Here is a 19,207-nt window from a genome sequence, read left to right as displayed (position 1 = left end):
GATATTAACACAAAAACAGCATGTGTCTTATTGGACAATGGCATTTTTTTTTAAATATGATAAAAATAACGCATTCAAACTGAATATGTATCTGACTATGTATGGAAGAAGTAATACTGTTTCTCTTTTCCACAAAGGTTTTGAAATACAACAATGCACATATAAGCATATATAGGCCAAATATGCAAAAATATAATAGTAAACATTGTGTAAAAGTGATACTGAACACTTAAAATAATTTCTTTGTGCATTAAATGAATATATACCAGAAAAGCAATACTAAATCAAGTACAAAATGTATAACATGAAGAACACCCCTTTATGAATATCTTCATAACAAATCAGAGTACATGTAAACAATAATCATTTATATCATTAGTATCAAATGTTTAAAGTGTGTTTTCATTTGCATTAAATTACATTGTAATATATACCAGAAAAGCAATTATAAAAATCCTTAAATGTATAAGAAACTGAAGACAACAAAGAATAACACCCATTTATAAATATCTCCAAAACAAATCAGAGGTCACCTAAACAATAATCATTGATATAATTAGTATCAAATGTGTCTAGATTTTGTGTGTCTGTTCATTATCTTTAAATGAGCATCTTTAAAGTGAAACTCTTATTTGAACCCAATACATATAATTGTATTTATAACACATATCAGATTGACTGATAAAACAATAACTACTTGCTAAATAATGCGTTTACTGAAATATTGTTTACTGATAACAAGCTTGTGACCCTGTTTATAATAGCAGAAAGAATGACAAATATTAAATGATTGGTGATTGCTTAAAGATTTACTGTGGTCTACTATAGTATCACAAGGCAGAAATACCATGTTTTATGTTCATTCTTATTAGCAAATTGAACTCAAGATCCTTAATTCATTAGAAACATTGTTGTTGACATCTATCAACCCATTTAAAAAAAAATCAAAACAATAATATTAATTGTGATAAGTCTTATTTGGGAGTAAGAGTGCATCTTTAACAATAGTGTGTGTGTTTTTCACTTAAATATGTAACAATTATTTTGACAAATGAGACAAAAAAAATAAGTTAGGAAATAGAAGTAGTAATTGTACATAATACGAAACATAAACAAAAATTGACAAAGCTCAATATAACAGGAAATCTATATGTAAACAAAAATCATTAAGGGCCATAATTATTTAAACTCAATTAAGGTATTTATAAGTAATACACACTTATATAAAGCTTTTACTGACAACATAGTTATTATCATGGTACACTATGGAACTTATATCCAAATTTTGAAGATTTTTTCTGTTAGTGAAAAATATTTTGTCTATATTTGATTTTTTTTCACATTATCATAGATTATTAAATAAACACAACAGTTTCTGGTAAAATAAACTTCAGTTTACAGAAAACTTAAGTTCAACCGAACATATTATTGATACACATGGAAAAAACCCATTTTGATTTGAGTCTTCGGAACAGAGCAGTATTTCGATGATTGAAAATATATTGCAGTTTCATCAATTCATAAAAAATAGTAAATAGTAAGACAACCTGCTGAAATCATTTTAAATATTTTCTATGATGTCTAATGAACAATTTAAAAGACAATTTATGATAGTTTACCGTTCAGTTTTGAAGAAAATATGCATAATGTCATGTAACTATACATTTTTATAGCTAAAATAATGCTTAAAAATCAACCTTTTTCTTGTAAAAATTGATAAAGCTTAATTGGACTTATTCATAAAATGTAATCATTCAAAAAAATTTAATTTTACTTATGATACTAACTCAGAATTCAGATTTAAAAACAATGAATATACTTTTAAATTAAAATGTGTAAAGAAACAAGAACACTAAGTAGGCGGTAATGCCCCTCCAAAAATGTCAGAGTGAAAGTTCTCAACTAAAATGTCAGAATGAAAGTTCTCAACTAATGTCTTTTTAATATTGTAACGTGTAAACAGTCTCTGTGGGTAATCGATGTCTATTTGTTTTATTTAGTCAATGTTTTTTTATTTTTAGAATTTTTTACAATAATTCTTCACTCTTCAACATTTGAAGTTTGGTTTGTTCCCATGCGTTTGTACTCGAGGGCAATCGTAATACAATTTTACTTATGTCACCTTCAACACATTAACAAATAAAGTTAGGTGAACATTTAATTCCAATATCGATTAAATTAAAGAAAACAGCTTACCTCATGGTTTATCAATGCAGTAAACATAACAAAACAACATAAAATATAATTATTCCCATTCACATAATTACCGGTCCACACATTTTACATTTTATTCGGAACTCCTCCGAATGTTTACATTTCCGGCACATGATATTACAGGTAACCAATCGGAAAACGTAAAAGAATCGGGAACAGTTATTAAACTTATTTGTCGTTCTTCCAATATAATCTTTTGAAGATAAATTGAAGACAATCTATTCAACCATAAAAAGCATTTTTTAACACCCATGCAATCGCCACCCATTTGCATTTTTTTATCATAATAAAATAACAGTAAAACCCAACGGTCAATCAACTTAAAAACCGCTCCTACCACTAACTAAAATAAATTCCCATTCCATAATAGGCGCGCACTTCAGTGCGGCGCCAATAATACTGAACTCCAAATGAATTAAAAACAAAATTTGGACAATTTTAAGACTTTGCCCTTCGAACCAAATTTCATGACCTTCACAATCATCACCAGCACTTGGTCTCAATTTATATTAAGGTCAGTAGGACTAAGGTTAAGGTTAAGGTTAATAATTGGTGAACATTTAGGACTTAGAGCCTAATACATATTTGGACAGTTTGAACAACATTGATAATGGATCCCACGATTTCAATACTGTAGCTGTGATCAATAATTCAATGAAAACTACAGGGACAATCCCTTTAGTCTAAAATCCATAAGTATGCCCTGTTTCGAAGTACAAGTCAATGGCCCTAACGACAATGAACTTAAGAGACACATGTATAAACACCACATACACATGATCAACCCATTTACCTACGTCATTTGCGTAAAAGTTATCCAGAGCTAGATAGTTTGTTCCTTTATTCTATTTACCATGATAATTTATTCTATTTGTTCTTTTCATGGTTTTCATTAAAAACTTGAATCCTTGTGAAATAAATTTAAGTGTATGTGAAGTGTTCACATTACATGCATGTTCCATAATGCCCGATACTCGAATTAAAAAAGGACGACAGACACAAATTGACAACTGCACCTTTTTGCAGTGACCTATTATCTTCGTATTCATACATTTCTTCAATCAATATCTTAAAACTGCATGGTTTTCATGAAAAAAAATAGAGTTTTATACTAAAATCTTTCTGTAAAGCACTTTTCATCTATTGTAGTTTTTAAAAAAAAAATAACCAACTGGGACAATTGTAGACACTCTTTTGAAACTTTAAACTTATAATATAATAAGAAGGTCTTAAAATCATTATTTATCGACACAGATATGTTGATGCTTGTTTAGACTATTTGTGTTGTTTGTACGGTTGTTTCTCGTCAATACTTTTGGTCCTTGCATTAAGACTCTAAACAAGGTTTATATCTACATTTTAGACTACTGGGCTTGTCATTGTATTATTAAAAGAAAAACCATTTTAAAAGAGAGGCTCCTCTTTCTTATCACAAAATTAACTGTATTTTGTGTTCTCTTTTTCAATCATGGAATTGTACACATGTGCATGATAAATTAAAGAGCATTATTGCATAAAATATGTGTTTCGGTCCGTTATCTTGGTGTGTTTATACGCAAAAACCCTGGCGTTTTCGGTATTATTCAGTAAATTCACGTGCCTTTAATGACCGGCTTTTTGTTTTACATAAGCGCTTTCAGGGCTTCGCACTCGGGCTGTAAACCATTATGCGGGCCTTTGCAGATGGTAACGACCTCAAAAAGGTGAATTAACCCTATAAAATTTCTAACGTACTTTCCCCAATGTTATTGTTTGAAACAATGACTCCTTAATTGGCAAGCATACTGAAAATATGAATGAGATCTGGACCAATACCAAACAATCAACACATAAGAGACATCTGAAACAATACGACAACAAACAATAGACGACTATCAAAATGTCATAATTGGAAAACAGTGAGTTTAATCCCTTTAGCACGGTCAGTGAACGTTTACATAAACCTCAATGTCTTAACGATCTCTCAACCTTAAACTTGCTCACAGATTCATCGTGACTATTCCACCAATGTGTATTTTTCACCAAAGTGTAGTAAAATTTAATGAATATGAAAAAAGAAGATTTTTTTTCTGTTTCAGCGAAAGATACAAGAAAAACATTTAGATTGAAAAGATAGAGAGCACACAAATGATATTTTACACTTAAAGCAATATGTTTTGCGATTCTAATTTAAGTAATAATTATAGTTTAAAACACACAAACAAAGTTGAATAAAACTATCTTACTTATCTAAACTTTCTATAATTAGAAAAGCGCGCCAAATTTTATTTTGATGACGTAATTCCCCAAACAGTGTGCATTTACGTTCATTTCACAATCTATGACTGTCTTAAACAGTGAAGCTATACGTTGAACTCATTGTTTAAAGTAACTGTTATTTAATAATATTCAGGCTCTAGTGTGTGGGATGTCCTAAATATGGAATAGATAGATCCTCTGCTCCAACCACAAAATGGCAAGTGCACCAGCAAGCGTAAGAAATAATGCAGATAGCAATATTCTCAGCTTAATTTTGATTCGTTCACTAAAACTCGAATGCAATATATGTTTCCTGTTTTTGTCTTTGTAACGCGTATGTTAAGTTTTTGCTTAGATATCTAGTGTTTTCCATCAAATATATGTACATTAGGTAGGTTAGAATAGAAAGTAATCGGAACCTCGTCAGATGTTGTTTTCTATATATATTCAAATATTGATTTTATCCTGCATATTATTTACCAGAGCTCCATATCAGCGGAAGCAAATTCAAGACTTGCTCCGCCTGTCGCACCAAAGCCTTCATGGATATCAAGAAAACAAGATGACGATCATGAACAAAAAAGAGAATCAGAAGCAGTAAGTTACTCCTCAAGATTATCTTCTAGCTAACATACTTCGTCTATTTAAGCCGTTACAACAAATTGTAATAAGGTTGATGATGAACGATATCCTTTTAAGTAAATTAACTCCTTTTTAACACAGTCTAAATTTTGTCAGACCTGTCGTCCGTAAAGAATAACTAAACAGGTGTTTATTTTATTGTTTTAATTCGGTTGCAGATAGCTTAAATTATAGTCTAAATAGAAACAAATGAAATCGCTAAGGTCGACTGCGCTACTTAAATATATTTTATTTGTGAAGAAACATTAAATGTTTAATAAAGGTTGAAGGTAGCCTACAGTTTACAGTCAAATGTATTGAGGAAGCCATGCGTGAACCGAGCATGTTTGTGTTAGGATTGCAACAAATGCTATCAGCTGGTATGTAGATTAACTTTATTGTGTTATTTTGTACAATTACCCAGTGTAAAAAGTGTGCCATACCTTGTCGCCACTCATATTCATTTAGACTTTAAAGCAAACTAAAGCATTATAAGTGGTATACTGTGAAGCGCGACTCCATCGTTAGGCCAAATAAAAAATAGGTCTATTTTCCGACCCTATTTTTTCCCGCCGACCCTAATCTATTTTTCCCTGACAAAATGTGATTTTGGAACGAAAAGCATTTGTTACGAAATGTATGTACGTAAAGTTGACAATATTAGAGTTGGATTTCTGAATGTATTTACCGTACTTCACCTTAGATTTCGGACACCTTAAAATAATTAATTTTTCGCTCTCCGAATTCATAGAAAATAACCATTTTTACATTTTATCTACATGTATGGTAAACCTGCCTTTTTATTCATGTCTGCATTTTACCACTTATTAATTTATCCGTAGTTATCAATGGTTATTACGCATATAAGTGTATAACTCCTTCATCAAGTTAATTAAAATCCCATTCAACACCATTTTATACATGCATTGAAATGAATAAACACCTTTTATCGGCTTCAGATCAAACAGTCACATTGTATGACGTCACATAACTCTCAGTTATACCCACGAGGATCTCATGGAGAGCATGGATATTGTTATGCAGAATTAATGTGTCTGGGTGGTGTTTTCGATTGTAATTAAGTATTGCATTTCTAACTTCAAATCATGAAATTAAATGGTTACCCGTATCATTGAATGTGTTGACTTTTATTGTTCTATTGATGTTACAATGAGTATTACTGTACGATTATTGCTTCATAAAGTCTATATTAAAAGTGTGGTACAAGTTTCAAAGTTTATTGGCGGATCGTTTTACAAACATTTCATGTCTGTGTTTTCTTAATCTCGTGATTGCCCTTGTTGTTTCTTTAATCCTCCATTAAAAATATCACACATCCTTTTCAACAGGCAATACATCGTTTAGGATGGGTAGTAACTAACTAACTTATCACAGTGATGTATACGGTTAGTTAATCTAGCCAGGCATTGTAACGATAAAGATCAATATTGGTCTGTGAGACTTAGTTACTGTAAAAGTTACAATCGATGTCCTTTTGGTGTCCGAAAATTAGGTACCTAAGATAAATTATTTTTGAAAATAATAATGGATGTCCGAATTTTTAGATTGTTCGAACTCTAAGGTGAATTACGAGTAGTTTGTGCTTATGTGGCAGGTATATTTCAATTCTTGAACAATATTTTCTTGTCAGATACAAATGTGTCAGATAATGACTTTCGGATTGATATGTCAGACTTAAGTGTGCAATTTTGGCAATAAAACCTGTTCTTTAAACCTGAAACCCCAGGTCCTCTTGGGAGCATTGAGGTTTCCTTGGCTGATGGCTTATATGGTAAATTTGCTGCCCCACTCTTCATGTAATTATGTTACAGGGAGGTTAGCATTCTACAGAGGGTGATTGAAAGCAAAAGGGTGCATAAAGAAAATGTCTGGAAAGTCTTAAATAATAGCAGTGTGGTGTACCATAACTTAGTTGAAATCCAACCATCATTGTCAAAGTATTTAACCAGACAAATAAAGAATGTTTCCTTTGAAGCATGGAACATGTTTAAAAACTACTGATAAACCTGAAAATGGATTAATTTTTTTGTTACTTTCTGAGTCAACAGTTACTGAAATCAATATATCAAAAAAAAATATAAAAAAAATATTCCGACCTACCTACCCTATTTTTTTTGGCTGCGTTACCTGGAACGCACCTATTTTCTATTTGGCCTTATCTGCAATATTGTCTACATTGTCATTTTATGTATTTTGCCGTGTTAATTATAATATATTGTGTAGTACAAAATCTTTTTTTATGTCTGGCTTACAATCTCGCTAAATTATGCATGTAGTCTAGTTGAATACAATGCATAATCGATGTTAAAAGTCTTCGTTTACAGTGTTTCTATTACCTTTGTTATTGCAGTTCATACTCACAAAAGCATTGAACAAAAGTTAAGTGATGCTCATGCTAAAAACAATTATTTACAAAAAAATATTGAAGAGCAATTGCGCACACAAGCCAATGATATAAGCGTTAGTGAAACATTGCAGTGTACAATGGAAACACTAAAAAAAGAACATGAAACTTTAGATGAAGTACAATTTAAAAAAAGAGGTGGAAATTAACAAACAGGTGAATGACTATGGAGATAAAATATTTACTCTTGAAAGTGAATTAAAAAACATTGATGTATCTCATAAAGAGTCAATAGATAAAATGATTGCTCAACGATGGAAAATTGAACAGTCAAATACTTTTTAAGAGCACGAAGACATCATCGAAAAACTAAACAGAAGGTTGGATGCACAAACAGCCATGCTTGAAGAACACCAGCGTACACAAGACGATGCTATCAACTTAAATGCGTCATTGCACGATACAAAGGAAAAACTCCAAAGAGAAAAGGAAACTTCAACAAGAATGAAAGAGGAAATCAAATCATTGAATGATGCACAATGTCAAAGAGAAGTAGAAATTAACAAAGAGATAAATGACTATGAACATAAAATATTTACTCTGAAAAGTAAACAGGCAAATACTTTAAAAGAGCACGAAGACATCATCGAAAAACTAAACAGAAGGTTGGATGTACAAACAGCCATGCTTGAAGAACACCAGCGTTCACAAGACAATGCTATCAACTTAAATGCATTATTGCACGATACAAGGGGAAAACTCCAAAGAGAAAAGGTAGAGAAAACAAGAATGGAAGATGAAATAAAATCATTGAATGATGCACATTATCAAAGAGAAGAAGAAATTAGGAAACAGAAGAATGACTATGAAGATAAAATAATTGCACTGGAAAGTAAATTAGAAACTATTGATATTTCTAATATTCAGTCATTAGATGGAATGATTGTTCAACAATTGAAAGTCGAACACGAATACATTATTGCAAAACTCAACATAAAGATAAATGAATTAACTGCAGATAATAAATTGTATATTGAGAAAAATATGGATCTCTCAACTAAGCTTCAGTAAAGAATTGTTGAACTAGAAACAAATAAAACCAATGATGAACAGGTGTTGTCTAAAATAAGGAAAATAGCAGCATGTGATATAACTTCCGCTGTTTTAGAATCTTCAAATAAAACAAAGGAAACAAAATTGAGAAAAAACTTAAGGTAAGGTCAATGTCCATGTGGAATTTATGTCTTGCATTTGATAAAAAGTTGTTATGTACCACTAGGGCCGGTGTTTTGAAAACCTCTGTTCACTTTAACGGTATGTTACCTTAAAGATCTGCTTTACCATTAATTACCGCAACTTAAAGGTCAATAAAAGTTATGTTACTCAATGCTATTTAACGTTACCATTAAGTAACGCTAGAGTTAAATCCTTTTCAGTCAATTCCACAATTTCCCTTCCCACAATGCATCTATCAGAACAATTCAACATGCAAAATGGTTGGCAAATTACATGCAACTGAAAATACACACAAACTTGACAATTAAAAGGGAATATTTAGGAGACTTCGAACAAGGGAAATGTTGAATAACAAGTTGACCGATAAATAACAGATTGAAATAATAAAAGCAGGACGCTCAAACATAGTTTTGAAGGGAGTCCCATCCGAAGGGCATCTTAATCAAAACAATACAACAGCGGTCACAGTTTAACTGATACTGACAGTAAAGACTTATGTGCAACACTGTTGACATATCAACACACACTTGCAAGAGTTTATGTCGTATTACATTTCAATGAAAAAATCAGCGATGACAATGAATATGAAAAGTTAAGAACACTGCTGTACATGCTGTATTTTTTCATTTGAATGAATTAACATTTCAGACTAGAAGAATTAATAAAACTGACGGACAATCTGAGACAATCAAGGTATTCAGAAGCGTTATTCAAATACCGATTATGGCAATTTTAATTAGATCTAGAAAAAATTGCTATAATTTTATGCGAACTTGATTGATTTCTCATTTCCTAGAAATAAGCACACTCTCAATGATAATTCTAACACCCAAAATCGCTCAAATTTTTTTTAACAGGGTTATAACGTTACAGTAAGAGTAAATAGTTATTTGTTCAAAATTAAAACCAAATGACCTTCTATGAAACGTAAAAAGTGAACACTACTTTAATTTCAGTGCATTATCGTTGGACGAAGAAGGGACAGCGATGCTAAAAAATGTAAAATGGCTTATGGAAAAAGACATACAAACATTAAAGTAAGAAACGTTACTATCTATAGGTATCGTAGGGATTCTGCGACCCCTTACTACTAGTAAGTTAGCTGTTTAATAGCTATAAATATCAATAAGTTGTCTAAGGTCAATTATTTTTACATGTTAAAAGCTGTTCACATGTTAAACCTGGTGACAACATGCTTTACGAATGTCATTTTCAAGGACTGTTTGATAAACAACAACCTTTTGGTTGTTTGATTGTGTACTAAATTGTTTGCTTATCATACATGCAAAATGTTTTCAGTGGATATTACTGTTATTACATGGAATACTCAAATTAATGAAATGTATTTCTTATATGGAAAATATGTTGAGTGTAATATTGGTAACGGGTAACCAAAAATAAGTAATATTTACACCTCAACTTTCATTTTTTAAATGAACTGCCTTTGGGCAATTGCGTTCATCAATCGATGAACGCAACATCTTCGGATATGTTCGGATGGCAATTAATCGCATAACAATATACATGAAAAATATTGATCTTGTTAGTTTTTGTATTGTGTCAGCAGGTCCCGTAAAATATAAATCAACATTTTAGAAAGTGTTAATTTATTATCTTTTAAATGTATTGCTTCCGCAAGTGTTTAAATTTTACGTTTAAAAGTGTTTTCAAGTGGTTGATCTTTTCCCGCGTTATTGTGACGTCATTTGATAAAATGTTTCCGGTTACAGTCGGGTCTTTCTATTTACAGAATGGGTAGAAAGGATTAATGATTGGTTTTCTTAAATGAAATGAAGTATTTTTTTAACAATTATTGAATGAAATAAGGAACTATTGGTGTAAATATAAGTAATGAATTGCGGGGTTGATGTCATTATCGGGGATATGAACGCAATTGGGTTGGTCAAAGTACGCGTGGAGTCTTTCGGACTCCACACACATTGACCAACCCAATTGCGTTCATACCCCGATAATGGCACCAACCCCGCAATTCTTTCTTAATTGTACATGCATACACATAAACTATTTTGTATAGCATAATTTATACATTTTATCTTTTATAAGACAGGAGATTCAAAAGCAAAGAGAAAATCAACTTGAGGCAGAAACATTTGCAAACGAAGAAATTACAAAGTTGGAGTAAGTACGAACATACTTTGTCCTCAATATCCCACTATTTGTATTATAATTTAAGAGCCACACACACACACACACACACACACACACACACACACACATTTTTATTTAGAATAAAATTATATATATAATTCTTAAAATCATTAAAAAAGACTTCATTTTTACATACGAAGGGGAACTCCTCGTCACTGTACCAATGAATGGTACAGCGATATACCGCCCCATTTAAACCGTTTCACACAAAGGTAATGTTATCATCACCCAGCAAATAGTTCTGTTATTTGTCTTTTATGTTTGTCTTTATTTATGCTTTAAAACAATTCAAGGAAATCTGCTTCACATTTTTCATTTAATGAGAGCTTTTGTCGATTTTATTTAAAGAATTTTGACAATCATGTACCTAAATTTGACTTAAACTCAACAAGGAATAGTGTGCTCGCACAAGGAAAACAAAATATCTTAAATGGGATTAAACGAGTTTATCCCATTCGGGTAAGTAAAACATTTATTGTTTTTTGATATTTTGCGTTACCTAATTGAAATTCAAGACAGTCCAACTGTTATTCTTTTGTTAGTTTACTATTACATATAAATTTTAATGTTAACCTCCACTCAAGTTGTAGTGTTCCAGTCAACTTCAAGTTTGACGACGATGAGTAAACTTATTTTCAATTCAAATATAGTTTTTAAGAGTAAGCAAGGTCGGAAAAAAAGCGAACAACATTGTGCTGATATTTCGTTTTTTCCATCTTTTCTATTCATTTGCTTGACAAATCAACAATTCTATCCGAAATTGCTCAGAACGAATCACTGACACTTTTCATGTATTGAATCTCACAAATCAGTTTCTTACAGTGAACTCGTATCAAGTAGAACAACGTTCTTTTCTAAAATAAAAAAAATATACTTTGTATATACGAACAGTATACAAAATGTAAGGAAATACAAATTTGCCGCTTTAGTTGTATTGTTTTCAATATCAACTCTGAAGAAAAATGCGCCGCTTATAATTTCTTTAATGGTTTTAGCAAACCTGCATTCTAAATCCTTAAATGTGTTCGCGTTTGCCTCCCTTTAAAATTTTGAAAAAAATGACACTGTTTGAACGGATCAATAAATTGTCATTACGTAGTTAATATTGCATCCGTCCATTTCGAATAAGAAGCGAAAATTGAATTCACATGTGAACATTCCAAATGCCCCGGCTGCAAAAGTGATAATCGCCGAGTCATGAAAATAATCGCGGGAACCCTATACAAATGTGTAACTCTATATACGAACGCATTTATAAATAGTCTTTGTACATACTTTTTGTCGTAACGTCTGAAATTGAAGTGTGTAATGCGCATGCACTTAAGTAACATTTGCATAATAATAAGGTCGCCTAAATTAATACCCCGTTGATTTGTACGGGGCTTTCATGCAAAATTAAACTTCACTTCAGTTGTACAGAAAAGTACTAAAGAGTGTAAATATATTTTCAAACTTATATCAAAGATACTATTCAACATTTTAAATGCTACTTTAATTTCTGAAACTTCCATTTATATGGGTCTTAAGCTCGCAGCATAAAGTTTAGATAGGTTATATATAACACACAGCTAAGGGTCCTAGTTTTTTACTAATCGTTCCTTCTGGTGAAAGAAGGGTTAACAATAACACCATGAGTGTGGCTTTTTATACAGACTTATACAGAAAACAATCTAGATGAAAATGTCACATACCTTAAGGGGTCAACTACTGGTTTTCGCTCGATGTATAAATCTTTTTTCTGGGGAAGGTTGTGAGTCAGAATAATAATATTCTTACAATACTCGCGGCTTAATTTACTTGTTACAGAGATGAAACAGAAGAACGAAAACGAACCCAGATAACAGCCGAAGTGTTTGCAGATAATGAATTAGAACGACTTGAGTATATATAATTTTAGCTATACATTTTACATCAAGTTTGCTGCTTCTTTGTTTTATAATATTGTATGTTCCATTTGACGACATAAACATTAACTGAAACTATTAAAATAACATAACATAAATACATACATGTCAAAACACTGAATAATAAAGACTTATAAGTGGTATTCAGTAAAATGTAATCACAAATGCTTTTCAAGTTTTCAGCTTCAAGAACAAATAACCAAACGAAGATTCGCCGAGAAACATGCAAGTGAGGAAATCTTGGAACTGGAGTAAGCATTTATAACTTTTATGTTTACTTTACAAGTCTCTTATCATATTAGATTTTCAAATTAATAATTCCTTTTTATATGAAAATAATTACAATAACCACTTGGCGTACTTTCTCGTGAAATATCCGAAGTACTGACCTTTAACCAGAAAACGGATTCGAAAGTGGTTTTTTTAGCTTTGAGCTGTCGCAACATCCAAAGATATTAGTATACGCTCGATGATTTAACATTAAAACATTTCACGTCGTAAAAAAGCTTTTAAACATTTAAATTTGGCGCATTTTACCTTTAGGCCGCTTGTATGGCATAATTTATATATTTTGTCATTAATATCCATATTATCTTTTATAAGAAAGCAGATTGAAAAGCAAAGGTACCATAAAAGTGAGGAGGAATTATTGTCAAACGAAGAAATTTCAAAGTTGGAGTAAGTTCGAAACACTTTGCCTTCAATATTCCTTGATTTGTATCATATCTTAAGAGCAACACACACACACACACACGCACACGCACACACATATACACACACGCACGCACGCACGCACGCACGCACGCACGCACGCACGCACACACATATATGTATATATATATTCTTGATCTTTTATTACGCTAAAGCTTATGCCATTGTTACAAAAACAGTATTGGTCTGTAACTCTTTTAATGTTATAGCTACGGCCTATTGAACAACTTGTCAACCGAGCTAAGCTGTGTTATTACAAAAAGTAAACATATTTTAGTGAGAAATCGCTACGCTCCACGAACGTCTTTAGTGTTAGTTGATATTCAGAACTCCAACCTGGAAAGCCGTTTTTATTTTTAAATTGATTTGAAGAGCTATACAATCATATGTAAATAAAACAAACAATTTTTTATTACATAAGTTTACACCTATACCAAAGATACTATGTAATACATTAAAATTACTTTTATTTCTGAAACGTCCATTCCAAGGCACAAAGCTTAGATATTTGGTTTATAACACACAGCTATGGGTCTAAACTGTATTCAGATCTTTCTTGAGAAAGGTTAGCATCAATATAGGGCGTTTGGTTTATTATACAGAGTTTTACAGAAAACAATTGAAATGAAATTTAACATACAGAAAGGGGTCAAACACTAACACTGGTTTTCGCTCGATGTGTGAATCGTTTCGCTGGGGAAGGTTTTGAATAAGAATAAGAATATTCTTAGTATAATCGCGGCCTAATTTACTTGTTACAGGGAAGAAATAGAAAAGCGGAAATGAATCCAGACAACAACAGAAGAGTTTGCAGAAAAAGAAATTGAGCGACTTGAGTACATATAATTTAAGCAATACATTTAACATAAAGTTGGCTGCTTCTTTGTCTTTTTATATTTTATGGTATTTTTGACGACCTATATACATTAACTGAAACTATTAAAATAGCATTACATTAAAATATACACTGAATATGTTTTGAGTGATTTCCTTGAAATATAATCGGAAATGCTTTTCGAGGTTTCAGCTTCAAGATCAAATTACCAAACGAAGATTCGTCGAGAAATATGCAAATGTGGAAATTCTCAAACTGGAGTAAGCGTGTTTAACTTTTATGTTTTCTTAACAAGCTTCTTATCACATTCGATTTACAAATTAATCCCACCTTTTATATGTAAATCAACATGTCGATATCTACAACAGATTGCCTCATCGATACGTTATTGAAAGGGTAATCAATCAGTCAGAATGTGAAAATAACACTTGGTTTTCTTACAAACTTCGTATATGGGTATAACAGACATTATTATACTTTCATATCCATACATTCATTAATAATCAAACTTCATTAGGCTTATGCTAATATTGGTTCGTGCAATATTTCTTAAACAGTACACAAATGTAGTTTGTACTATGGGACTTAAAAAATCGTTTTACGTTTTTCGGTAATCACTGACGGTTGATCGGAAAATATGTTTAAATTTTGTTTTTTTGGAAATGATATAGTTTTGATTTACAAATTTCGTTTTGATCCTACATTCAAATGCATATAACTTGATAAACCAGGCCGTTTGATTCCATTTATAAAGCAAAATATTTCAGGTACATAGACTACTTTTTTTAAACATTTAAAAACTGCTTCAATTTACTGTCTTCCTGAAACGCGAAGCTAGGTAACAAAGTAACTGCTTGGTAACTTGATCATTTTAAACAATAACTGAGTGTTCAGATATAAACTTAACTTAGGGTTTGATGAGCATTTAATGTTTAAATTCCCTTAAGAACGGCTATTGAAGACATTGAGCTGATGTAGTCGAGTCAAACGCCTCAGATTTAACTGCATACTTGTTTTCATGAGGTACAATCGATATGATCAAACACTAACTGCTTGCATTTTCTCATGAAGTAGAGTCGAAAGCATCATACAAAAACTGCTTGCTTGATCTTATATAGTACAGTCTAATACCTCAGCTGCAAAAGTGCTTTCATTATCTCATGCATTCTCGTTCACCAGAGTTACGTACTTTTCGTTAGATTTATCACAATCGAATGATAATGTATGTCATGTAGTAGAGTCGAAAGCATCAGACACTTACTGCATACTTGATCTATCAGACACTTTGTGTCAATTGGAGAACCTCACTTCTAGCATTATCTCATGTAAATAAGTAAGATAGTCTCATGTGCTAACTAATAACCTTTTAGCATGTAGTAAATTACGATAGCCTATGAGACTAATTGCATACCGTGTATTATGTTGTGAAGTAGGTTTGCCTCTGACACTAATTGCTAGACAAATCTTATCTAATACGGCATGAAAGCCTATGACTCTTTTTTGCTTACTATATCTCATGTTATAACGTATGCTAGCCTGTGACACATTTGATAACTATATCTCATGTTATTTAGTACGAAAGCTTGGGACACTTGTGATCACTATATCTCATGTAATAAAGTACGAAAGCCTGTGATACCTTTGATAACTATATATCATGCTGTATTGTAAGAAAGCCTGTGACATTTATGATAACTATTTCTCCCACCTCAGATAAGTAGATCCAATAATTTAATCATGCTAGAGATTCTTATCTTGCCCACGGGCGAAGATAAAATGCCCGTATGGAACTCCTTTTTAACTGTTGCCACATTGTAATTACCTCCCTTGTTGAAGACTGTCGTCTGTAGCATCATAGAAGTCTTGTCTTGTGGCAATATTTAGAACGCTAATCAACTATTTCTCGCTTCAAATGTCACCATAAAACTGTTTCATTCTCCTTAGAACTATTTAAAGACCGATTTGTCTATTAACATAATCTGAATCACTGCGCGCATTTCCATGACAACCACGAATTATCGCATATCATTACGCAATTATTCTAACTAAGCACAAAGTAGTTCCAGCAAAAAAACACATTTTTACTTAATTTTGTTTAACTGAGTTGGGAGAAAAAGCATCTACCATAGCCGCTCGTGGCAGGGTGTTTTGAGGAAACTCGGTAAACCTCTTTTCCGAACCGAGTTTCCTCAAAACACCCTACGCTCGGGTCGGGATGAACCTATCTTACACCCTCGACCATGGAAGAAATCTTTTAATCTCATGTTATAAAGTAAAAATGCCTGTCCCACTTTTGCTTACTATTTCTCATGTTATATAGTACGAAAGCCTGACACAATTTTGCTAACTATATCTAATGTTATATAGTACGAAAGCCTGTGACACTTTTGCTAACTATATCTAATGTTATGTAGTTCGAAAGCCTGTCACACGTTTTTAGCTATATATCTTATATTATAGTACGAACGTCTAGGAAACCTTTTGCTTATCATATCTCTAATAATACAGTTCAAAAGCCTGTGACACTTTTCCTAACTATACCACATGTAATATTGTACGTAAGCCTGAAACATACTTGCTCTTTATATCTCATGTTACATTTTTCGAAAGCCTGCTACACTTTTACTAACTATATGTAATGTTATATATTACGAAAGCCTGTGATAATGTTGCTAATTATGTTATATAGCACGAAAGCCTGCTACACTTTTTCTAACCATATATCATGTTATATTGCACGAAAGCCTGGCAAACGTTTTTAGCGATATATCTTGAATTATAGTACGAAAGTCTGTAACACCTTTTGCTGCAAATATCTCTTGTAATACAGTACAAAGCCTGTAGTACTTTTGCTAACTATATCTTATGTAATATAGTATGAAAGCCTTCAAAACTTTTTGCTAACTATATCTTATGTAATAAAATACTTAAGCCTCAGACACCTTTTGCTGATATTTTATAATGTGGTAAAGTATGAAAGCCTCTGATATTAATTGTTTACCTTATATTATTTAGTTAAGTAAGAAAGCATCCCACTAATACTACAGGCCTTATTCTATGAGACTGGTGTACTTTTCGCCAAAGAGCTTTTACAGGTGTAGCGACAAAACAATGTGCAAGCTTTAAAAAACACTTTATTTTACATTAGTTTGATAGTTTACAAATGATTGTAAATGTTACAAAGATTGCTTAGGTCAAGTACTTTTATCAACTTTTTGAAGGAAAGTCACGATTTACTGATCTCTTTTTCTTTCAGAACAAAGATAGAGAAGAAGGAGAAGAGACTCAGACTTGTTAAAAGATTTGCAGAGGCCGAACAAATCAGACTTGAGTACGTTATGTTATATCTGAAGTCGTATTACTTTTCATTTAAATTATACTATACTATAGCTTTACAAATAAATGTATTCATTGAAAATTTGATATAGTACATGTATAACATAATATCGTGAAATCAATGAAAACTTGTTAATATAATTTTCAGAAACGAAGTTTATAAATGTTTACATTTGAAAGAAGTTTTGGAAGAAGAGGCTGCATCTTTTAGGTAGATAATAAATATTTCATTGCTTAAGATTACAGTTGTAGTAATTTGCATTATTGTTTATCAATGTGTAATTGTGATACATTTAATAATATCATCGCTTATCGATTTATGAAAAAAAATCACAAATTAAAGCTTTAGTCGCCCCAGATAGTAGCGTTGCTGCTCTTTCCTCTTCTTGAATTGTTTCGAAGAACTGGACAAATGAATTGATTAAGTTTGGTGCAGCTCAAATCAAAATTTTATTATTTTCTATGCATCGACACAAATACATTAACTGACCAAACTAGAGAATGAGACTTTAAATATTCCCTTATTCACACATAATTCACATGTAAATAACATTTTATTTCATGCATGTTATCGTATGAAAACTTAGGCACTCTACATATCGTAAAGCATATGAGAAGACATAGAAAACGAAACTTTACTTCTTATTGCATAACAATATTTGAACGCTATTTAATTAGCTATCATTTGTAGACAAGAGTTGACTGACTTGCAACAGAAGGAGGTGACAGAGAAGAACCATAGCGAAACACATCTGACTTAGTAAGATAGTTAACCATATAAAATAGTTGGCTTCAATTTGCTTGTTGTTTTGCCGCAAAGCTCAATTATAAACTTATTAAGAGTTGTTTATCCATTAAAGTTTAACATATTACTTAATAATAGAAATGACATTTAGGTTTTAAAAGGACCCTATTTTAATTTTCGTGTATTGTGTTCAAATTGAGCTATTTAATAGAAACTGTACATACATCATAAAAAAGCTGCCAGATATGTATTTATACGTATTAGAATAGAAACAAGTCGATTCAGGCAACAAAAACACTTTCTTAAGCGGTACTAAGCTTTACACAAATTTAGTATTGACAGTCATGTTTTCAAAATTTAGATGAACAAAACACTTTCATACATCTACGACTAACAATTTGGCCCTGCAATATGTTGAATTGTAATTCGATGTCTGACCCCATTAAACATGGAAGTTCCCCTAAGTGTCTTTCACCTTTTTATACAGTACAGCTAACTGAATTAGCGAAGGCACATTTATGCAAAACTGTCGAAAAAATTAAATCATTGTCTCAAACGTTAGTTTTTAATTTGTTAAATGAAACTCTAAGCCTTTAACGGCATCTAGTCATTGTTTGATTGGATGTCTATTTACTATGCACCTCTTACACAAATTTGAAACGTTAAATTTAATAGCGCTCTGACGGCTTTAGATTGGTTACAAACTACAGTGTCGTGTCTTCAAAAGCGGGTAAAAGAGCTGGAGACAGAACTTTCAAGGTATGAGGGTTACTGAATTAGTGTAGGCACATTAATGCAAAACTGTCGAAAAAATGAAATCATTGTCTCAAACG

At 31.8% G+C, this 19,207-nt stretch overlaps 2 long non-coding RNA genes across 2 annotated transcripts; both read left to right on the top strand.

Moving 5' to 3' along the window:
- Positions 1 to 4,935: 4,935 nt before the first annotated feature.
- Positions 4,936 to 7,532, top strand: LOC128205057 (uncharacterized). Its single transcript, XR_008256162.1, has 3 exons — positions 4,936 to 5,049; positions 5,357 to 5,453; positions 7,445 to 7,532. It is a non-coding gene; the product is annotated as an uncharacterized LOC128205057 (long non-coding RNA).
- A 6,946-nt stretch (positions 7,533 to 14,478) lies between these two features.
- LOC128205378 (uncharacterized) lies at positions 14,479 to 19,133 on the top strand. Its single transcript, XR_008256232.1, has 5 exons — positions 14,479 to 14,553; positions 17,550 to 17,624; positions 17,778 to 17,840; positions 18,321 to 18,389; positions 19,050 to 19,133. It is a non-coding gene; the product is annotated as an uncharacterized LOC128205378 (long non-coding RNA).
- Positions 19,134 to 19,207: the final 74 nt, after the last annotated feature.

The sequence above is a fragment of the Mya arenaria genome, chromosome 10, assembly GCF_026914265.1.
Source record: "Mya arenaria isolate MELC-2E11 chromosome 10, ASM2691426v1".
NCBI lineage: Eukaryota > Metazoa > Mollusca > Bivalvia > Myida > Myidae > Mya > Mya arenaria.
The sequence above is the reverse complement of the archived record's forward strand: the minus strand, read 5'-3'. Positions and strand labels throughout refer to the sequence as shown.